Consider the following 25,094-nt stretch of genomic DNA (forward strand, 5'->3'; position numbering starts at 1 on the left):
TAGGAAGGCACAAGTGGGCGTATACTGTCTGAAACCTGGAGTTAGCCGAAAGTTTGAGCTGACTGACCTGTGTTAGAGACTTAACATCCAATCGGACAGTCAGGCGGCTATCAAAAACAGCTCTAGAACTGTGCGGTCGAGCGTATTTGGCGAGTGTCTGGAGTCAATCGCGACCACAGCCTGCTACTTTTCAACAAAGATTTGTCACGCGGGTGTCTTTCAGCCCGAGCTAATACATGATGATAATTTGAGTATTGACGGAGCATTGCCCTATACATATCCATGCAGCGACGCTCAGTATTCTGGAAAATCTTAACTCTATTAGTTGAATAGAGGATGACGAGGTTGAGTGACCCCATCACTTCATGCTTAACTGTCCATATTTTGCAAGGACAAGGTGTAAACATTTAAGAAGCGATGTAGGTAACTTCGGGGATCGATGCTCGCCTCATCTCGAAGTATATCGTGGCTACGTTGCACTTAATGATCGGAAATCAGTGTCGGCGTTAGTTTATGTGGTATTACAGCGGACCATAAAAGTGTTCAAGTGAGCAGCTTTTATCTAGTTGGAGCTGCGGCCAGCCAACCTCACCTAACTTAAACACATCTACCCATCGACGAAAACTAGGACAGATCAGATTCTTCCGGAAACTGGTGCTACAGCAGGGACTTTTTTTAATCTTTTTTTTCACAGTTTACCAACCAATCAGACTCACATACTCCCCTTGCTTGCTTCGCAGGTAACACAGCCCCAAATTTGATTTTAATGTTTTCAGATATCGTTTTCTACATTTATTCTATCTAATCCTATTCAACAAACATATCAATATTGAGCTGTTATAATTGTATTGAAGTCTTAAGTATGAGGAGTATGAAAATAATTGTGAGGCATAACTTACATACACTTAAGTACTTATACGTCCACTTATTTGACATCGAGTATGTTTGCTTGCAATTTCATCTTTTCCATCTTCTTCACCATACAAACGAGTGTCGCAATTACATTTTGGTAATTAACATTTTGACGTCTATGGCCGCACTTGAAAGTTTTACTGGTTGAACGCTTGCTGACTAAGACAAGTAAGAGTGCTTGCCTGTCGGCTACTTTGGCTAGGATCGATGCTGAGTGTGCAACCATACTCAGCCAATGCGGCTGCTTTAACGAATGACTACTTGAGGGGTCACACTTCATATGTTAATGAAAATCCGTTTGGAGTATGTAAACATTTATTTGTAAAAACGGGGTGAGCCACAAACACGAAATTTCCACTTGTAATTTGTGCTGTTTTGTATGAGGACGCGTTTGTTTCAATAGAACTTATATTGTAAGAAATTCCAGAGCGACGGTAACTTGATAATATGAGCCTAACTTAAAAGAGGTGTTTCGAAGGTTAGCTTTGTCATATTGAGAATCTTATTCTTAACGAGTCTGTCCGGAAGCTCTTTATAAATTTGATTAGCTCCTCAGGATTATCCTTCATATCTCGTAGGAATTAACAACTACACCACCTGCGTGGCGAGAGCAATATTTTAGCAGGTTGTTATTGTTGTAGCGATAAGGACACTCCCCGAAGGGCTTGAGGAGTGTTATCGATGTTGATGGTCCTTTGCCGAATGCATTTCCGGTACGTTCCGGTAACAAGCACCATTAAGACACAAGCTCAACCATCTCCGGAACGATTTAGTATAACCACATGAAACCCTCAAGGCCGTCCCGCCCTCCCACACCCTAGATCCATAAGAAACTTGGGGTCGCCAGAGTCTCGGCTGTTATAGTAACAGAATTCGTCACAGGTGAGTGAGGTTGACAATTGGGTTGGAGAAGCTATATTTTGCGCTGGCAACACCTTGAATCAATTTGTTATTTTGGTCGCCTCTTACGACAGGCATACCTGCCGCGGCTATATTCTAAGCCCCCTAAACCGCGGGGCAGGTCATATGCACCGGTGTTTCCTCAATGGGGTCCCAACATCTGTCATATTTGTCTATCTGATACACTTAGCTGGATTAAGTGAATTCTATAACGCAAACACTTGAAGAAGTTTTTCGAAAAGTTGGCTGCATGTTAAATTGCAGGAAGATTACATCACAATGGGGATTGTACGAGGCCACGAAATCAGTGGACAGTGGCACGCCGCAGGGAGGGGTGCTATCATCTCTGCTGTGGACGCTGGTCATTAGCCAACTGCTCAGGCGATTTGATGAGGGACTCGTAAAAGTTACGGTTTACGCAGATGTCGCTGCAATTGTCATAAGTGAAATGTGCCTTCCAACGATCAGCTCTTAGATGGATCGGGCGCTTTGGGATATTCATACCTGGGTTGAAAGCCAACGCGAAAAAGACAAAGAGGTACAAGGTCCCAAATTGGACGAGGCCTAAATTAGGAGGGGTGACCCTACAGGAGAAACCTTGCACAAAATATCTAGGAATCATCCTAGACAGTAAGCTGTCATGGAAGCTCAACGTGGAAGATAGGGTGAAGAAGGCCTCAACGGCACTTTATGCATGTAAAAGAATGCTGGGGTGTACGTGGGGCTTATCGCCCTCTCTTTCTCATTGGGTTTTTACAGCGATTGTAAACCCTATTCTATAATATGGAGTTCTTGTGTGGTGGAAAGCCACACAAAAAACAATCTACCTCAAAAAATTAGAGGGGTTATGAAGACTATCAATTCTTAGCATTACGGGAGCCCTGATAACAACACCGACGGCTGCACTGTATGCCATTCTGCACATTGCACCTTAACAGGTCAACTGGTAGCAAATAACATAGCATTAGCAACTGCAACCAGGCTCGGTGCCTCGGGGCAGCTTGAGCGCCGACCATACGACCATAGTAGTATAGCGTCAACAATCACAAGACGAACAGACTACCTGATTCCCTATCTGCGCTTCGAGGGAGATCTTAAGGCCACAATAGACTTGGATGGTTGGCGCAAGGGTGCTCAAATGGCGGACGAAGCGATACATGTATACACAGATGGTTCCAAAGTAGTGGAAGGAGTACGATCTACAATATACTATGCTGATCCAGAAATAAACAGATCCTACAGGCTGCCAGATTACTGTAGCGTTTTCCAAGCGTAAATATTAGCCGTAACCAAAGCAGTAGAAACACTGGAAGACAATAGCTTAAGCAGCAACCGTGTTAACTTCTATATTGACAGTCAAGTAGCAATTAAGGCAATAATCTCGCATAGCACAACATCTAAATGCATGTTAGAGTGTAAGCAGTCTCTGGGGAGAATCGGGACAGGGAGAAGCATACATCTATATTGAGTTCCAGGGCATATGGGAATGGATGGGGATGAAAAAGCGGATCATATTCAGCTCTATTTATCCAATGGTTTTAGCAATATGCATGATCTCTGCCTAAAAATAAATAACGATTTATCTGCTATCTTATGTTGGGCGAATAACAAAGGACTTTGTCTAAACGCAGCTAAATCATATGTTTTGCCCATTGGCAGAAAAAGTATTGCAAATCTTACAATACCTGACCTAAGTATTGGGGCCTTGGTGTTATAATGAATACTAGCCTTACTGAGACTGAGCATATCAGCTCCGTGGTAGGAAAGTTGTATGGCACTCTGCGTAGTTTGCGACAGTTCGCGCCTTTGACGCCATTACATATGAAAAAAAAAGCTTGCCATCCAACTCGTTATACCCTTTATTACATACTCGGAACTGATCTACATACAATAAGCTCGACTCAAGATCTACCCATAAAATGGAGGTTACCTTTAACTACGTCACTCGGTATGTCTATGGCTTACATAAGTCTGAAAATATATCCGCTTGGAGATCTAGACTTCTAGGCTGTAACCTGTCTGAGTATCAGAAGGCAAGGAGTTGCATTTTTCTGTTTCGCCTGATCCTAACAAAAACACCGGCATACTTGTATAATAAAATCTTACTTAATAGGTCTCTCCGCTCATGCACTCTATCCGTACCTACTTTCAATTATGCACCTTCGACTAGGCTGTTTTCTGTCAACACCACGCGTCTGGAATTAAATCCCTGCTTCTGTGAGGAAATCCTTAGACCAAAACAACTATAGACGTATTATTTACAGCTACTTTTCTGATCTTGAGACTTAAATTGGCTATCTAAAATAGTTTCAAACTTCTTCTCTATACTTCTTCCATTCTACTTTCTTATACTCGTTTTTTATATTTTTTGATTTGTTCATTTTTATACTCAGTTGAGCAGAGCTCACAGAGTATATTAACTTTGATTGGATAACGGTTGGTTGTATAGGTATAAAGGAATCGAGATAGATATATTCTTCCATATATCAAAATCATCAGTATCGAAAAAAAATTTGATTGAGCCATGTCCGTCCGTCCGTCCATCCGTCCGTTAACACGATAACTTGAGTAAATTTTGAGGTATCTTGACCAAATTTGGTATGTACGTTCCTGGGCAGTCATCTCAGATCGCTATTTAAAATGAACGATATCGGATCATAACCACGCTCACTTTTTCGATATCGAAAATTTCGAAATATGGAAAAAGTGCGATAATTCATTACCAAAGACGGATAAAGCGATGAAACTTGGTAGGTGGGTTGAACTTATGACGCAGAATAGAAAATAAGTAAAATTTTGGACAATGGGCGTGGCACCGCCCACTTTTAAAAGAAGGTAATTTAGAAGTTTTGCAAGCTGTAATTTGGCAGTCGTTGAAGATATCATGATGAAATTTGGCAGGAACGTTACTTGTATTACTATATGTATGCTTAATAAAAATTAGCAAAATCGGAGAACGACCGCGCCCACTTTAAAAAAAAATTTTTTTTAAGTGAAATTTTTACAAAAAATTTAATATCTTTAGAGTATATAAGTAAATTATGTCAACATTCAACTCCAGTAATGATATGGTGCAACAAAATACAAAAACAAAAGAAAATTTCAAAATGGGCGTGGCTTCGCCCTTTTTCATTTGATATGTCTAGGATACATTTAATGCCATAAGTCGAACAAATATTTACCAATCCTTGTGAAATTTGGTAGGCGCTTAGATTCTAGGACGATAACTGTTTTCTGTGAAAAAGGGCGAAATGGGTTGAAGCTACGCCCAGTTTTTATACACAGTAGATCGTTTGTCCTTCCGCTCGGCCGTTAACACGATAACTTCAGCAAAAATCGATATATCTTTACTAAACTCAGTTCACATAATTATCTGAACACACTTTGTATTGGTATAAAAAATGGCCGACATCCGACTATGAGCACGCCCACTTTTTCGATTTCGAAAATTACGAAAAATGAAAAAAATGCCATAATTCTATACCAAATACGAAAAAAGGGATGAAACATGGTAATTGCATTGGTTTATTGACGCAAAATATAACTTTAGAAAAAAAACTTTGTAAAATGGGTGTGACACCTGCCATATTAAGTAGAAGAAAATGAAAAAGTTCTGCAGGGCGAAATCGAAAGCCCTTGGAATCATGGCAGGAATACTGTTCGCGGTATTACATATATAAATAAATTAGCGGTACCCAACAGATGATGTTCTGGGTCACCCTGGTCCACATTTTGGTCGAAATCTCGAAAACGCCTTCACATATACAACTACCACAACTCCCTTTTAAAATTCTTATTAATACCTTTAATTGGACACCCATATCGTACAAACAAATTCTAGAGTCACCCCTGGTCCACCCTTATATGGATATTTCGAAAAGGCGTTCACCCATAGAACTAAGGCCCACTCCCTTTTAAAATACTCATTAACACCTTTCGTTTGATACCCATATTGTATAAACGCACTCTAGAGTCATCCCTGGTCCACCTTTATGGCGATATCTCGAAAAGGCGTCCACCTATAAAACTAAGGCCCACTCTCTTTTAAAATACTCACTAACGCCTTTCATTTGATACCCATATCGTACAAATTCTAGAGTCACCCCTGGTCCACCTTTATGGCGATATCTCGAAAAGGCATCCACCCATAGAACTAAGGCCCACTCCCTTTTAAAATACTCATTAACACCTTTCATTTGATACCCATATCGTACAAACAACACATTCCAGAGTTACCCTAGGTTCATTTTCCTACGTGGTGATTTTCCCTTGTTTTGTCTCCATTGCTCTCAACTGAGTATGTAATGTTCGGTTACACCCGAACTTAGCCTTCCTTACTTGTTGTAACTTAAATTAAAGTTTAGGCATATTTTGTTTCATATACATATTTATAATTGAATTGTAATACTTCGTTGTTGTACTCTTAAAAGATTTCATTATCTTAATGTACTAATGTGATTAAATAAATAAATACAATACGAACAATGAACTATCCCCCAGCGGGTTAGGGGGTCAGAATATACCCGCCGTAGGTATGCCTGTCGTAAGAGGCGACTAAAATACCATATTCAAGGGGCTGTGTAGCGCAACCCTTCAGGTTGCCAGGGCAATATACAGCTTCTCCAAACCAATTGTCAACCTCACCTATCCGCGGCGAATCCTGTTTAACTAACAGACGAGGCTCTGGCGATCACAAGCTCCTCATGGAACTTTATGGCGGGGAGGGAGGGATGGCCTGAAGGTTTAATGTGGCCATATAAATCGTTTCCGAGATGGCCGGGCTAGCACCTTAATGGTGTTGTGTTACCCGGAGCATAACGGTTCTGTATTCGGCAAAGGACCATCATATCGATAACACTCCCAAAAGCCTTCGGGGAGCAACCTTATCGCTACAAGAACAACAACAACATACAATGAACTAGCCAAAAAGGGCGCATCCCTTGAAGCGTGCTTCGTAGACGTCCCAATTAGACTGGGCCAATTTAAGAGTAGGCGAGAGGTCCACATGATCGACCAAGCGGGATAGGCGTGGGTTCAAGCGCGGGCCTGTAAAGTGTCGAAGATTATGTGTAGGTCTTACATCCTTAGACTAAAAAAGTTGCTTCTATCATTAAAAAGAGAGGACTGCAGACACATGACGGGATTCTGACTGGACACTGCCTTCTGGCGTCACATGCCTTTAAATTAGGCTTGGTCAGTGATAACAGATGTAGGAAGTGCGTGCTGGAGGAGGAAACGATCGAGCACCTTTTGTGATCGTGCCCTGCACTTGCCAGGCTAAGACTCCAGCTATTAGGAGTGATACAGCTGTCAGATCTAGAAGCAGCAAGTGACTTAAGCCCTAGAAAGCTTTTAGTATTTTCCAAGAGTTATTTTTTAACATAGGTCCTGGTTTTTGATAGAGTTTTTCAGTTTGGTCCTTAAAATAAACTTCTGGTAATACTACGGACTCATACAGTCTATGTGAGGCCCTCATGGACCGGCCAGTTCAACCTAACCTAACCTATGTGCAAAGCACGCTGAGTATAACAAGATTGACCTTTAGTGCTTTAGGAGATGTTCCCTTAATCCCCCAGAATGCGGTGCTAGATCAAGCAGTTGTTTGGTAGGATGTCCTGGTTTGTGACAATTAAGCAAAAACTGCTTGTCAGCATTTCGTTGTGCCCTTTAATATTGAGCTCTTTGGCCTCACTATGTAGATGGTGTTCGGAGGTCATAAGGAGACATCCGGTGGCAGTTCTGATTGCAGAATTTTGACAGGTTTGTAGCCTTTTCCAGTGTGTATTTTTAAGACCAGACGCGTAGCTCATGAGTGGCCGGCTGTGGTTAGCAACGTTTCTTTGTCTTTTCCCCATGTGCTTCCGGCAAGCGAATTGAGGATTTTGTCGCGGCTTTGTACTTTAGAAACAATCTTGGTTGCATGAGCCTTGAAGGTTAGATTATTATTGAAAGTTACCCCTAAGGTCTTTGGTTGACTGACAGTCGGTAGTGTGACACCATCGACGCGTACGTCCAATATTTGTGACATCTGTTCCTTCCACGTCGTAAACAAGGTGGCCGTGGATTTTGTCGGTGATAAGGTCAGGTTTCCCGAGGCGAAGAATCTGGAGTGATCAGGGAGATACCTGTTTATTTTGCTACAAATCTCATCGATTTGTGGGCCTGGGCCTGTGGCCTTTATTGTGCAGTCATCGGCGTAGGAAACGATAGTAACTCCTTCTGGTGGTGAGGGTAACTTTGATATGTAGAAATTATACAGAAGTGGGGATAGGACACCATCCTGTGGTAACACCTTGTTTAATTCTTTTGCATTAGATATTATGTTCCTGAATTGCACCGACAGACAGATAATTTGTGGTCCACCTTTTGAGACTTGGCGAAAGGGGCGACCCTTCCAGGTCTTACATTGACGTGCCGTGTTTCACCGTATCAAAATCTTTTGACAGGTCTAGAGCAACGAGTGCTGTCCTATGGTGGGGGTTTTGATTTAATCCCCAATTTATCTGTTAATGGCGTTAAGCGTGGTGGTAGTGCTATGTAATTTCCGGAAGCCATGCTGATGATTGGCAAGACGCAAATTTGCCTAGGTCTTAAGCATCGGCATGGCTATTTCGTTTGGGCCTATTGCTTTAGATGGTTTAAGCGATGGCATCTTCAACCTCTTTGGCGATGATGCTAATTGAGGACGCGCTGTATTTATGATTGTGTGCGCGTCTCTTGGCCCGCCGTCTGACTTTGTCATCCGTAGGATGCATTACATATTTTCGGCAAAAGCGCTAGCGAATTTTTTTTGCATCCGAAGCACTTTATCGACGAAGTCGATGGAGATTTTGTCATTGTGCTTAGTCATTGATAGGGACTTTACGGTGGAGCAAAGCTTACCTACACTGGCAGAGAAGTTCCTCAAAAATATAAGTACATACATATGACCATATATGATGAGGTTCGGAATAGTTTTATGTTGTATTTTCCTCGTCCGGACTGGCCCGCGGGTATTGGCTAGTTTTACGAATATTTGAAAGATGAACAGATGTTTAAAACCATAACAAATTAACGTCTCAATAATACTTAAGGCGAGATCTTGATTATGTCAACCCACTTAAGTTGTAAGTGTTGTTACTCAAAATTTAGTGCACTGCTCTCAAATCTGGTTTTGTGGTAGTGTACGATGGAATATTACCAAACTGAAAACAGATAAAACAAATTAATAAAACTAATATGTACTTTTCATTAAAAACACGTTCATTGTACACATGTCAACTTAATAACACACTTAGCAAATACTGATGGGCAAGTCCTTGGTAACGGACGTGGCATTCGCACTCATTTGTAAATGTGAGTACATATATATGACCATGTTTTGTTCGTTGGCTAAACAGAAATAAAGTTATAGGCCAATGTATCGATCAACTAATGGAAGTGAGGTAATGGACTTTACAAAGTTTAGACACCAATAAAAATGTTACCCGAACTTTCCGGAACAATTTTAGTAAACAGACCTATTTAACATCTGAAAGCTGTTTTAATTTCAAGGCGACATTTGCTCACTAGAAAAATAATAAGGATAAGGGCAGGATCAATTTATAGAACCTCCGTTTTCCAAAGTTTTTTTAATGCTAAATAAAAGTATAGACAACACTTTATTAGAAGAAAAAATATAGATCTGTGTTTAACAGCGCAACAAAATAAAGAATAGACGTCATATTTTATTAGTAAAACATCCAAATTTGCCAAACCGATTAAGCCTTTCTTTGAAATCATGTTTCTCTGGCAGGATGAGGGGAAAGAATAAACTATTTGATTTCCACATCATACACATATTTGACATTTAATCCCAAGTGATACAAATAAAGTCTGACCACTTTTGATTTTCGGTTCGTGATGGACCCTATTTGGGAATCACCCACATATAAATAAACAAACAATTGCAAAGAAATTTTGTTTGAAAAAGTATAGCAAAATGCGTAATTTCATTTCGTTAGAATATGAATAAATACATTTGATTTGTTAATTTGTTTGTTCATTTGTTCAGCTAATTAAAACAAACAAAAAACAAGTAAGAGTGTCAGAAGTTTATATTATATACTCAGCGTGAATTTGAATTGAACAGTTCATTTCAGATAAATTATTTTTCCAACTTTGTTACGAAACTTGATAAGTGAAATATCATTGATACAAAACTATTTTTCGCTACGATATGTCTTATTATTCTAGTCTACGACCCTTTTAAACACCTTTTATATAAAAGTGGGCGTGGTTTTTAACCGATCCCGTCCATTTTTCCTAGAAATATTTCCTGCTATATGGAAAATATGTGTATGTGTACATCTTATTACGATCCTTAAATTTTTCTTCCAGTCATGACTCCCTAAACAAAGAAAATTGTTTGGTCATAAAAGGGCCGGTACTACGTCCAATTTCAAAATTTTAAATTTTTGCCTTTTTATAGTAATAATTTCACTTCGAAAATGAAACACCATTGATATAAAGCTCTTTGTAATGATAATGATTCGTCCGCGACCCTTTTTAAAATCTTTTATATAAAAATGGGCGTGGTCCTCACACCGATCTCGCTCATTTTTCTTCGAAGCGTTCTTTATAGTAAAGGTAACCTCTCTGTCGAATTTTCGTATGATAGGTGCAACTGTTTTTGGTTTTATGATTAATAATACTTCAAAAAATTGATTTTATCACAAGTGGGCTGTGCCGCGCCCATTTTCAAAAAATATCAAGAGTCTTAATATCAGTTCGCACATCAAATTTTAACATTGTAGAGGAATTATTTTCTAAATAATCAGGTGTTATGTGTTTTCAAAAATGTTATATTTGTAAAAAGTGGGCGTGGTTACCATCCGACTTCCCTCATATTTAAAAGCGTGGGAGATGAGCGCCAAGAAACCCATAAACCAAATTACGATATTTTATTATCGATATTTACTCAAGTTATCGTGTGCACCGATAGATAGACGGACGGATGGATGAACATGGCTAAATCAATTCCTGTTTTCATACTCAGCATTTTGATATATGGAAGTCTGTTTTTATCTCGATTCGTTTATGCCTTGTATGTTACCAAAGTTAATACACTCTGTGGGCAAAGCACGCGGAGTATAACAATTTGACCTTGAGTAGGTTTAACTTAAGTTTGTATGTATTTTTGTTATTTCAAATTTCTGAAAACTTATTTTTTATTTACACAACCCAATTGGGTATAAATAGCGCTCACAAAATGAATATCGATGTACTTGATACTTTAAAAGTGGTAGAAAAGGTTTTCAACTAAGTAAAATGAATCTACAAAATAAGTTCACGTTGATGTTCGTCCTGCTTAGTTGTATGTTAAGCTATACGGATGCGCAATTTTTCAATATACCTAGGCAATCTATACCTATACGGCAAAGTCCACATTCAGTGGCAATATTTATTAACAACGAATATAAATGTGTTGGTTCCATAATCAATATTAACTTGGTGCTTACAACTGAGAATTGCGTAAAAGGTGTACATTGGGATGAACTCGTCGTTGTAGCTGGTGCAACCGATATAAACAAAGAACGAGGGCAACGACTCGCTGTGGTGGATGTACATATGCAACCTGCCGATACTCGAGAATTATATTATATGAATTTAGTTCTGCTTCAAATCGCAGGATGCTTTGCACTGAGTGATAAAGTAAAAATAATACCTATTTCCAATGCCGCTTTATCAATGAGCACATGGTTGGATGTTAGTAGATGGACTTTTGACTATGATCGTTCTTCTTTGCTAGTAAGGAAGAGAATGCAAATAGGACCAAGGTTTAATGAAGATGTGGATGTTGCAAAAGAAATGTTCGTAAATGCTGAATGTAATCTGGAGAATGAGGTTGCTGACGATTATGGAGCAGGAGGCGTCACATATGTTAAATGTAATAGGAATGATTTGGGTGCTGAAGAGTATAGAAGAGGATACTTTCATAGGCCAGAACTTATTGTGGTGACTGACGAATCGTGTCATCCATGTCGAAATACTTATAGGTGTGTATTTATAAATTTAACACATGAAAAGGTTCGATCATTTATAAATGAATATATGCAACGCTAGGGTGTTTTTAATAGATTGATTATTGTTTGGAATGTCACCCTAACTCCACTGGGCGCCCAATTTCGAAAAATTTTAAGATAGGGCGTTTTCGAACAAGCAGTTGAGATATGGCGATATTCCGCTCTGCAGTTGAAATTATGATATTTTTTGCTTGTATTATGTACAAATAAATTTTTATAATTATGAGTAAATAAATATTTTTTATTTTATGCAATGAAAGTGTGAGGCATGTTAATGAATTAAGTTGTGAGACCAAACTATGATAACAACTTTAAAGTTCCTTTGTGTATGGATAAATCATGAGATGAAAAAAAGTGCGGGTCTTGACAAACTCTGTGTAAAACAGCTGATCCAATGAATTCTATGCAAGTCAATCTAATCGGTAATTGAAACCATTGAATAACGCCTTAGTCTTAACGATACCATAGCCAACCAATTAGTATTTGGTTTTCCGCCATATCCATAATCTGTAAATTTTTGCGTTGGCGAATTTATTCACATTTTGAGGATTGTGTTTTTCGTTTTGAAATTTTTCGAATTTTCTATTTTATAAAGTTATGACACTTTTGGGTGAAGGCAACAATAAGCGATGCCAATATACATTTATCTATGATTAGGTGGACATATAGTTACGAATTGGGCGTTATGAATATGGCGAGTTTTCAGGGCCTTTAAAGAGGTGATATTTTACTAAAATAGGATTTTACTTCCGCAACAGGTGTCGCTGGATGTCGCACTGATCGATTTTAGAAAACCCGCAGACAGCGGTGCCACTATTTAAAAAAAAATACTTGGCGCGTTTTACCTCCAAGTAAATTTAAGCCTAAATTTCGCTTCCCATTTCGTTGTGCTTCTTTTTTTCTCCTACAAATTGTAGGGACGGAACCTACATGTATAATGCTGACAGAAATACACTCGCGGTGTTTGCAAAACCACTGCTTAGAGGCAATCTCGCTTAGAAGAACTTGTTTTCCAATTAAACAACTTTTTTCTAAGTTGTTGATGTTGCTTTGCGAGGGACTTTAACCCAAGACCTTCGGTGTGTTTGGCGGAACACGCTACTACAATCCCAGCATACACAGTAGAGGTTTACGGCGATCACTTTATCGGCAGCGGCGGCGGGACCGGCGCACCGACAAAGTGATCGACGTAGACCTTTAAACTGAATTGATGGACTTCAGAGTATCACCTTGTCCATCACTAATAAATATGGAAAGATACTGCTGACGTCAATGGTATATTTGACGATCTGGAACAATATCATAAAGCGGATGAGTATCTGGGAGGCTTGTAACGCGAAAATTTAAAAAAATAATTTATTTAATAATTTGGGAAAAATTTAAACAACGTGACATCTGGACGGACAAGGCGACAACTGTTTCGATTATACCTTGTAAATCTCTTCAAAGCCTTTTCTCCCGGGAGTGGGAGTCGAACTCGCACTCCTACGATAGTTGAAATGGTTATAACCATTCGTTGTAGTTCTATAAATAGAACAAAAACAGCAACAAAAACAAAGTTTCTTTAAAAAATAATATTTGGAAAGGTTTTCTTTATATGTATTTAAGGAAATATACGTTTCGGCCATTTCGGAAAGATCCGGGGTTTTTGCCTCAAAGTCTCGCGGATCGTTCAACAAATTTCAGGAGTAGCTCCATGCGGAGGGAGGGAGAGAGAAATACTTAAAATGCTCACACTATTGTAGCGTAGTTTCACCGAAGCGGATGTTCTGGGCTAACTCTAATACTCATCGTCGGCACGATTTCTTTAAATTATTTGTGGCTCCATGCTGGTCACGTAAAAAGGCGACTTATGGTTGCTATCAATTTTCTACTAGTCGTGACTCTTGTGGCACATTTTTGACGATTAGCATAAATGCTGGCTTATTTTTGAATGCGCCAATGGGCGCCTTCAGTTTTTTTTTTATTTATTCAAAGAGCTGCAATTCCCGACGTGCAAACAGTAGCAATCCCGACCATCAGTCGCTACCACGCATCCTGACCCTTATACCATATGCCAGCACAGAAGCTATAGGACTGCGACTTCGAACTCATACCTTCGCCGACGTCACTTTCCTAGAAGCTGGAGCTCCGAAGACTTTCTGACGGATGTTTTTGTCACACTATGATTCTGCCGAGCTACACTAAAGAAACAACTTGAAATGTTATGGAGTAACTATTCGGCCAAGGATGGCGCTCTCGAAATCATAAGCAGTCTAAGTGGATATCATTGCGTAGCTCATGGGTGACGGTGGACATCTACATAATTAAAACTTTACAAGGACCGTGGATTAAAGTTTTAAAATGTAGGTCAAAATTTGCAGACGTTTGTGTTCGAAACATTGAATTCAATAGTCCTTGTTTCCGGCCTTTTGATATAAGAGCTCATTATGGATGACCGCGTAGCTTCAGCTTTCAGACTAGTTCGACTGTCCACTACGTTAGGGTAGTAGCATACACGGTCATTAGTTCGACTGTCTTGGGAAAGCTTTTGCTGCACCACTTTGAGTGTTCTTGCGAAGGACAAAGCCTCACCTGGTAAATATATGTGCCTACGTATTCACATTTGTAACTGGAGCCGTAACGTGTAGGTGATATTTAAACACGGTTGATAGGATATATCCAATGTGATTCACTCCAAGAGACTAGTTGGGGATAGGTCCGCCAACTTTAGGAAATGCCAAACCGGGAGACTTGGGTGTTGAATAATGAAGTGCGAAAATCAAAATAAACATTTCAGACGCTATTTTATAATTTCACAAATAAACATCAGATGTTTGAATATAAGGGTAAGTGATTTTTCGATCCCTTCTTATACGTACATATATCTTCAACTTAAGTATGAGCTGAGAATCATTTTAAAAGAGTATTTAAACCCCGGGAGCCTACTAAAGGGTTTTGCATCACTGATTTCGCTTATTCTTTCAGCCAATCGAGATATAGAATTTCTGATAAAAATCGGCACCTTTTTCGGGTAATTTCCTTTTTTAACAACTTGAGGACAATTTGAAAACATGTTCATTTTATTTAAACTCATTGTTCTTTATTAATTTTTTGAAAAAAAAATTATGCGAAGTGAGCATTTAAATTTATTATATAACTTTTCTTTTAGTTTTTTGTTTCAATACCTTGGTGAATTGGGTGATGCAAAATCCCTGTTAAACTGGCATTGAAAGCGCCTGTTTTCTCAACTGGCAATGATGCGCATCCGTTGATACCCCTTTCGACCGTATCGTACCAATTTTCGAAATGAACAATAAATGGCCTAGACAGTCTTAAAAGAGTAGAAAATATAGTAACGCGCTCATATTTTTGACATTAGAGAACTAGTTTAGAGTTCGATTAGAGAACTATTTGGGAAACATTTGAAATGCGATGCTGTCAGAGCTATCTATCAGTTGTAGGACATGATCACTATTCCTTAGTGTTATACAAAAGTATGAAAAATAGTCAAAAGTTTTGCCAAATAATTAAAAGTTGTAAGAGAAAATTTATAAAAAAAGTTAAAGAGCGAAAGTGAGCAAAATGTTATCATACTACTTGACTGGCATTAGGAGGAAAACGTGACCTCATCTGTATTTCAAATCAATGCAGAGCTAAATACTGAAGGAATAAGTGACAGCGAAAATTTCGTTTAAATAAAAAAATTTTGAGGATTTCCTTTATATAAATGGACAAAAATAAAAAAAAGTGTCCTTATATAAATACATATTCTTGCTGAACTTTGATTTTAAAATTTTGACATAGAAATTGTAAACATATTTATGAGAAGTAAAATTGTAAAAGTGGAACAACACATTACTTCGATTGGAATTTTGGTAGAAAAGGGTCAATATATGTGACCCGGTCTATGAAAAGGTGGCTTATGACTCAAAAAATAAATTGCGAGAAACAGCTGTAAACAGCTGTTTTTTTTTAGTCATAAGCCACCGTTTCATAGACCGGGTCACATATGGTCAATTCATAGCGCTCCAAATTCTTATCTAATTATTGAACCGTGCGCCACCTAACGGAATTATTTTCTACTTTTGTTGTATGGTCTCGTTTTCTTAACCTATCTGTAGAGTTTCACGTTTGTAGCTCAATGAGAAGTTACTTAAAAATCGATCGCAAGATTTGTATTGAAAATGTGGACAAACATTCAACCGACCTAATATAAAGGAGATAATAAAAATGTTGAAAAAAATTTTTTTTCATACATAAAAAGCAATGAGGGCAATTCCCACTTAATTATACGACATAGATAGCTTTATAATAACAAATCTGTAACTTTGTGATAACATTTCGATAACTTTTCGATTAATAACCGATAAATTTATAGTAAGAAGTCGTTCACTTTTTCATGATATTGCTGGCATAAGCTTCTCAACTTGAGCTAATATAATCAGAACTTTTCTTCACTGTGGTTGTGGATATAACATAAGCTCTGTGAAGGTAGGACAAAAGTTAAGGTAGACGACTCTGAATTGATATTCCTACAACAGTTGAAGATAAACACGCCGACAATCAATATAGCATTTAGCTGAGATAAAGCTTCGCCTGCACAAAACAGACAAGCGCTTTTTGCCCTATTGACTCAATCTGGTGCCGTTCATAATAGCTCCAGTCTTCTAATTCATCAAAAGAACATTAACCATTAACCATTGTGATTATTTGGCTGTGCGTCCATCGCTCTTTACCGATAACTACGTAATCGGCTAGTTATTGGGTTGTTATCGGCATATTTTCCCCTGCAACATTACATAAGAGTAATTGATAAAGTATCGTTTAATCGAATGTGTTTATTCTCGGTTTGCTATCGATAACTCAAATTCTTATTGGTTTGTTATCAAACAGTTACTGGTTACTATCGGCTCGTAAATGGTTGGGCAACGCAAATAATTTTAAAAGCAGTTTTTTCGGGCGTTGGTTGCTCAGCAAACATAAACCATGAACAATCGTGTTAGTTTGGCATGGCGTCCATCGTTGTATTATCGGCGTGTTATCGACAATAATATCGACAACACACGAGTAATCAGTTTGTGATTGGTTTGCTATTGGCTTATTATCGCTTTGTTTTCGGCAACTTGGTTTCTTATCGGGTGACCATCGACGACTTATCGATTTAAATATCTACTCATTAATGACTCGGCAATGCAAAAAATGTGCAAATCGGTTTTGAGGGCGTTAGGGTCAAAGCGTTCAAAATGCGAACTTCTGCGGCTCAAATCGTTCGCCGTTATTGTTGTTGCATTCCTTGAAGGTTTCAGGGAGTGTTAGTGATGATGATGGTCCCTTGCCGGATATAGATCCCGTACTCTCCGCTAACAAGCACCATGAAGATACAAGCACGACCATCGCGGGAATGATTTAATATGACCACATTCAACCTTCAAGGCCACCCCGCTATCCCACCCCCTGGATCCATGAGGAACTTGGAGTCGCCAAAGCCACGGCTGCTAAAGAAAAAGGATTCGCCACGGGTAAGCGAGGTTGACAATTGCGTTGGAGAAGCTATTAATAGCGTTGACAACCCCTTGAAAGGGTTGCACTACACAACTCTTTGAATCATTTGGGTATTTTAGTCACCTCTAATTACCATTTCGTCTGGAACAAATGCAAGAGCTAATAAATATTTCAATTTCATCGCGAAAATTGCACAATTTTTATAACTTTTGCAACCCTAATGACTTGATATGTTTCCAAACATTTATGGTTAAGTTGAAAAAACAACAACCATGGACCAATTTTTCGGGAAAACTAGACGGCTGAAAAAAATTTCAGGAGTAAAAACTCAATAAGTTATCAGACGGCAAAAAACATATAATTTTGAGCGACAAGAAATAGAAATAATTTTTTAATGCTTGTGATAGTATGCAAATCTTAAGTGAAATACGAGTAATAATCGTCCAATAATCTAAAATCGAATACTCGATTAATCGATTTTTTGAATATTTTTAAGAGCCCTAGTGCATACCCCTAAATCATAGAACTTTAAACTTTTGCAAGGCGCGTCATCAGAAAACTGTTGCCTTATTATCCAAGGCTTGTTTTTTCTTTTATAGCGTGGTTTTACGTGACGGGTGCCAAGCCCAGCACACAACCCTCTCAGCGGGGATGATAATATTACTATACACGTTTGTAAAGCGAGCCGCTTGATCAAAAGCCGACGCCCACTTGCAGTCGCACCTTATGTGGGTCGGACTCTTGTTATGTAACTCATCTTACTGGCTTACTTTTTTGGGTTTTAAAGATTTTACTATGATTTTTGATGAGTGGAAGGCTTATTATAACTACTCGTGTGCATCTGGCTTAGTCCCGTAGCTTCAGTTGTCGTGGATTTATAAAAAGCAGCTGTGATATCCTCATCACTCAAAAAGACCAGTGAGTTTAAATCAGAAAAATTTTTATGCACACTACATACGTCCTATTCGTTTTGCCTGAAATTTGGTATATAAATTTGCCTATCCTTTTTTCCGGGAAGTAAACCAGAGACGGACTGGGACTGGGACTAGGACTAGGACTGGGACTCTGAATGGGATTGTAACAAAATACATACCACCCTCTGGCACTGGCAATAAGGGATGAAGAAGATGAGAGGAACTTGAGAGAAGAGAAAAGAGGGAAGTATAAACAGATACAGTGGGACGAAGATAGATATAGATGAAGCGAAAAAGAAGGAGGGAGGAGTGAATAAAAGGATGAAGAAGAAGTGAAGGGGGGGGGGAGGGCAGAACTAGACGGAAAAAGCTTATTAAAATGTATGCAGATAGACCAAATTTAAGGCAGAACAACGTCTGACGAGTCTGCTAGTAATTAATTAATTCATACTTTAGATTAAAGAAAAGCTGTACAGCCAGCTCAAAACTGCAATCTACTTCTTTTCCCAAGTGGTGGGGGAAATACTAAGCGAGTCGTTGGCTGGCTTTAAAAAAATTTACAAAAAGTTCGTTTTCTTGTTTTTGATAGAAATTTTTTGTTCTTGAAATGTCAAACTGTCTGCATTCGTTAATGTTCTCTTCGAAAAGAGTTAAAGAACTTTTCCAATATAAAAGGCGTTTTTTAAAAGCTAATTTATGCTTTCGAGCTTCCTCCTCCGGAGCAAAAAAAAAAGATGTTATTTCCAATGAAAATATATTGAATTATAGGCTTAAGATCGAAATCCTCCACCTGCTCCTCGAATATATACGTCGTGTAATTTGTATTTTCTTTTGTTTCTCAATAATTGAAACGTCTCAGTTTTATTTATTTAAAACTTAGTTATTTCAAAAAACTTCACTTTATTTAAGTTTAAGCTTTGAAAAAATTATTTTAAAGATGAACTGCTCCTGATGATCGCCAAATCCTAAAAGGACTGTGCGAGAAAAGGAAAGCCAGGTTGCCGCCTCCTCACATTAGCTCACTATTAAACGTGTGTTCAGTGACTTCACAGAGGATACTTGGCACCAAGTGGCCGGAAGAAGTGAGCTGTTTGATTTGGTCATTCCCTGGTGAATGGTGGCCAGAAGCTTTCCCCACTTTAGTGAACTTCTACACACGGCTATAACTATTGCAAGTAATATACTGCTTGGATACTTATCTACTACTAAATCTTTCGCTAAAGGGGATTAAATTATTCCCGTTTTCATTGCTTCGTAAAAGCAACCCTTTCTGATTCGGGAGCAGTGGCGTAACAACAGGGTGGCAGGGCCCCGTGGCAAGAGGCCGCGAATTCAAATTTTTATTTTTTTACATTGTGCCTGTGTTATTTTATTCGAAAAGTATATTTTTATATGTTCTGCTTAAAATCCAAAGTGATAAAATTAAATACCATTATACAATTTCAAGTTAATCGTTAAGCATTTCAACCAAACTTAACAAAAACATGTTGATTCATTTTTAGAGATGTACACGTTACACAGATTATTGATATGCAAAATTTTTTTGAAACAAATTTATAATGTTTCTTTTGTAGGCGTTAGTGCTATTGCTTATTAAAAAATTTTATTCGAGCTCTAGGCCACACAAATATATATATCAAAATTTCAAAAAACCGATTTTTGATTTTACATATACAGTGAAATTCCTTATAACCGGACACTCACCGTCGCAGTGTTTTTGTCCGGCTATGGGAGATGTCCGCTTATAAGGGATGAAGTCACAAAATATATACCACACATATAAATTATAATGTACATAGTTTATCTAAGAAATTTTTGGAATTAACGAATATTTGCATACTTTATTATTACATATAAATACATATATCGATTAAGTACATTGTACATTGCACTCCTTATCTCCAACCATGCTAGCACAGAACAAAATTGTGAGTCTTTCATTTGATAGTTTACCGCCCACGCATTTTTCGGATTTAAGAGCGAGGGTTTTGTCAGGTAAGGCACGAAAGAAAAAGCCACTTTCGTCTGCGTTGTAAAAGTCTTGAGGCTTGTAACGGGTCAACAGAGATGGCAGTTTTGTCCTAAACTATTCGACACCATCCTGGTCTACATCTGCAGCTTCACCAGATACGCATTTGAAAGCAACATTATTCCTTATTCGCCACTTGTTTAACCATCCATCTGAAGCATTAAAATTAGGTAAACCCAGTTTGCCTGCAATTTCCATTGCCTTTGCTTTCAAAATGGGACCAGAAATCGGAATGTTTTGACTTCTAGCCTTAGCGAGCCAATTAAAACACATCTTATCTATTTCAGAGCCGCCTTCTTTAAGAAAGCTTCGCTTTTGATGAACATTAATTCCAGATTCCCATTTATAAAGAATTTTTTCTTTATTTTTATTGATTTCAGCAGCTTGTGTATTGCCAATAACCCTTCAAAGCAAAAGAAACGTGTACCTACTACCATTAAAATTTTGGGCTCACTATACTTTACCTGTTTGCAACTCCACGTACTACTGATAATTTATCTTTTTCGAAAACATTAATAATTTCCATTTTTTCTTTAATAGAAAGTACCTTCTTTTTTGGCGCCATATTATTACGAACTTTGAACGCAACCATTCGCATGCAACTGACTTAAAAAACTGAATGGAAAACTATCCTTAATTTGAAACACACGGCTTGAATGTGTACATACATGTTAAAAGGGGGATCACCTATTTCATTTTCATAATGAACAACAAATCTTGCTTGTGATATTTTTTAATTTTGTCCGGTTATGAAAAATTTTTTTATGAAAATGATTTGAAATACTTTGTCCGCGTCCGGTTATTAGAGTGTCCGTTTATTAGGATGATATTTGTATGAAAAAATTAATGAAAAACGAATGAGACTCAACATTGCTTGTAGCTATTTTTGATGAGTTGTCTGTAGGCTTGTGGAGAGTGCTCCGTATAACTCTTAAAATTCATACGTATATCCGTAGGAGTATTTATAATGTGCTACATTCCAGAATGAAGCGCTTATTGTAATGCTTTTTCCTTTCTAATATCGCTACAGTTTCTAAATCTGGATAGTGTCCCGTGGTCCTGCAATGTTTTGTTAAAGCCGTTTTGTTGTCGTTAGGGTGGTCGCGATTTTTCAAATTCGATTTGTGTGCGGAAATCCTTGTCTTTAATTTTGATTTAGTTGTCCCCACATATACCTTATTTCATACGTGGGACACGTCGCCATTGCATTTGATTTTATAAACTACGTCGTATTTTTCGATTTTACTTTTTGTGTTGCTATATATTTGTTTCAGAGTATTGTCATATTTAAATGCTATTCTAACTTTTTCCTTGTCATACATATTATTTATTTATTTACTATATTAAAGTCAACACAGACACAAAGCGGTCGACTACTGGATACAAAATACACATAATAAGACAAAAACATAAGTGTAAAAACAAAATTTAAAATAAAAACTAAAATTATAAACAATAAAATTAATTAAGTTAAATTTTAATCAATATCTAAATCAAAATTAAAATTGAAATAAAAATTGACATCTTATAAAAAATCTTTGAAAAATATCATGCCAGACGTGAGAGTATTTCCTTACGGATAACAGCAGCAGCCGAATACTCAAACCAATACAGTTGTACAGTTCATTATAGTGCGAGCACCAATTGCGAAGAGGGCTAAATTTGGCAAAATTTCGCCGGAGAATGGGTAAATGAAAGAGAACATAGTGTCTCGAGGTTCTCGCAGGAACAGAAAAATTTAGTCTACTCACAAGGTCAGTGGAGTCTATCTCTCCGATAATCAGTTTATGAAGGAGCATTACCCCGAGTAATGTTCTTCTATTCTCTAAAGTTGACAAATTACTAAGAAGAAGTATATTTCTGTAAGGCGGGATATGAGAATTTGATTCCCAGTTAAGACCACATAACGCGAAGATTAGAAACTGCTTCTGCACCGACTCAATTCGATCTATATGATTTTTATATCCCGGAGACCAAATACAGGAACAATACTCTAGATTGGACGTACCAATGATGTGTAAACGGTTTTGGTTAGATAAGGATCATCAAATTCTTTAGCCCATCTTTAAATCCAAGTACACCCGATGCTTTGTTTATGATAGTTGAAACATGCATGTTAAAGCTCAGTTTGGCATCAAAAAGAACACCTAGGTCACATACTACAGATATACGCCCCAAGGGAGCACCATCTAGCATATATGATTTTAAAACTGGGTGGACTCTATGAAATGTCATTAGTTTACATTTGCAACAGTTCAAAAGTAGTAGATTTACAGTACACCATAATTGAAATGAGTCTAAATCGGCCTGAAGTAGATCCAAACGAGAAGAGTCAGAAGGTAAGTATGTATAGCATAGTTTTACATCATCTGCATACATTAGAGCTCGGAAATACGAAATAACATTAGGTAAGTCATTAATGAAGAGTGTAAAAATAATGGACCCAAATGGCTACCCTGAGGCACACCAGAAGTTACTCAGAGAGACTGTTTTTGAACATAACTTGCTGAGTTCTATTTACAAGAAAGCTGCGAAGCCAAAGTAATAAATTCTTCAGAAAACGCAGTAAGTCAAGTTTATGAGTTAAAAGCTCATGGTTAACAGAGTCAAATGCTTTGCTGAATAAATAACATCGGTTTGCTTATTGGATGAGAATCCATCCATAACTAGAGAAGTGAACTCAAACAAGTTGGTTGTGGTTGATCTTCTACACACAACACAACGTTGGCTGGGTGATAATAAAGAACTACATATATATTGAATTTGGCAGGTGATGATCTTTTCAAACTTTTTTGGAATAGCCGAAAGTTTAGCTATGGCCTTGTAGTTCTCAATATTGGATCTACAAATTTCTTATGTAAGGGAATAATAAATGATTGCTTCCAAATTGAAGGGAATAAAGAATATTTCAGAGATAGTGTAAATAATTTAAGGATCAACTTGGATAAATTGACAGCGCAGAACTTTAGCACACAGCTAGGAACACCATCTGGACCGGAGAAAAAATCGGTTTCAACTCAAGAAGACTCTTCAGAACAATATCTATATTTATGACAGAGAACAATATCTATATCTATGACAGAATGCTTCATTCTGCTTGACAAGCCTCGTACAAAGGTGACTGTCTTATATATTGTATTTTCCTCCTTTTTATTGGTTCCAGTTTTAGCGAAGTGATCTTGTGTGTCTGTTTATAAGATGGGTTGGAAAGTCATTATCCTCAAGTGTTCGCTTAATAATTTCTATATTTTTCCTGTGATATATCTCATCACTGATTGAAAGTACTCGTTTTATAAAAGGTTTTGGCAGTGTTTATAATAATTGCTTTATCGTGCTTGGAATAAACATTTACTAATCTTCCAGACGTAGTCGGTTTTTTATACCAGTCGAAGGTTAGGTGGTTATTTTTCCTTATTACCAATGCATATAGGAACGACAATCGTCCATCGCTCTCAACCTCAAGTATAAATTTTATAGATTTATTGCACGAATTTAATGTTGACAGCATGGCATCTTTTTTGGCAATAGCAAACAAATTGTCAACGCACTTAGTTAGCAGACGCGGTTTGTGCTCACATTCCTCTTCAAACTTTGATTGTAATACTTCTATTACTATATCTGCTATTATTGGTGATGCTGGTGACCCCATAGGCATTCCTGAACGTTGTTCATAAATTTCATTGTTGTATTTAAAATATCTGTTATATTTTATGCAAAAACTTACTGCCCCTAAAAAGAGTTCTTTGAATAGTGTTGTGTGTTGTCTTATTAAATCCCATTTTGACGAAATGATTTCTATGGCATGGTCTACCGGTATGCTGGGAAACAAACAAACGACATCAAACGAAACAAGGCTCGTATCATCAAATATAGATGTCTCATGTATTTTATCCTTGAACTCAATCGCGTCTTTGACATTGTGTCTAGAGGTTTTAGTGATACTTTTGAGAACCTGAATAACATATTTACATAAATTATACGACGGAGAATTAACGGAGGAACATATGGGTCTAAGTGGAACTCCCTCTTTATGGATTTTCGGCAAACCATAAAACCTAGGCGCATTTGCAGTTTTACTGAGGATACTATATTTTTCTTTTATATTTATCATATTATTTTTAAAAATGACTTTCCAACCCTTCTTATAAACAGATACACACAAGATCACTTCGCTAAAACTGGAAACAATAAAAAGGAGGCAAATACAATATATAAGACAAGTCACCTTTGTACCAGGCTTGTCAAGCAGAATGAAGTATTCTAATATGTATGACAAGGAAAAAGTTAGAATAGCATTTAAATATGACAATACTCTGTAACAAATATATAGCAACACAAAAAGTAAAATCAAAAAATAGAGAAATCCGACGTAGTTTATAAAATGCAATGGCGACATATCCGATGTATGCAATAAGGTATATGTGAGGACAACTTAATCAAAATTAAAGACAAGAATTTCCGCTCACAAACGAATTTAAAAAATCGCGACCACCCTAATGACAACCAAAAAACGGCTTTAATAAAACACTATATAGGACACTATCCACATTTAGAAAATGTAGCGATATTAGAAAGAAAAGCATTATAATAAGCGCTTTATTCTGGAATGTTGCAAATTATAAATACTCCTACGGATATACGTATGAATTTTAAGAGTTATACGGAGCACTGCGCACAAGCTTACAGACAACTCATCAAAAATGGCTACAAGCAATGATGAGTCTCCTTCGTTCGTGTTCTGTCCTACCACCTTTGTATGTTCTCTCGCCATACAACAACAACTAACCTGTTGGTGATAAATATGTTTTGAGC

At 37.6% G+C, this 25,094-nt stretch overlaps 1 protein-coding gene and 1 pseudogene across 7 annotated transcripts in view; one reads left to right on the plus strand and one right to left on the minus strand.

Annotated features, from left to right (window-relative positions):
- Positions 1 to 25,094, plus strand: part of LOC137239477 (ADAMTS-like protein 3) — a 1,132,820-nt gene that overhangs the window by 365,541 nt on the left and 742,185 nt on the right. The window lies entirely within an intron of this gene.
- Positions 12,309 to 20,880, minus strand: LOC137241482 (tigger transposable element-derived protein 4-like; annotated as a pseudogene).

Source organism: Eurosta solidaginis, chromosome 2 (genome assembly GCF_040869045.1).
Source record: "Eurosta solidaginis isolate ZX-2024a chromosome 2, ASM4086904v1, whole genome shotgun sequence".
In the NCBI taxonomy this organism is placed as follows: Eukaryota; Metazoa; Arthropoda; class Insecta; order Diptera; family Tephritidae; genus Eurosta; species Eurosta solidaginis.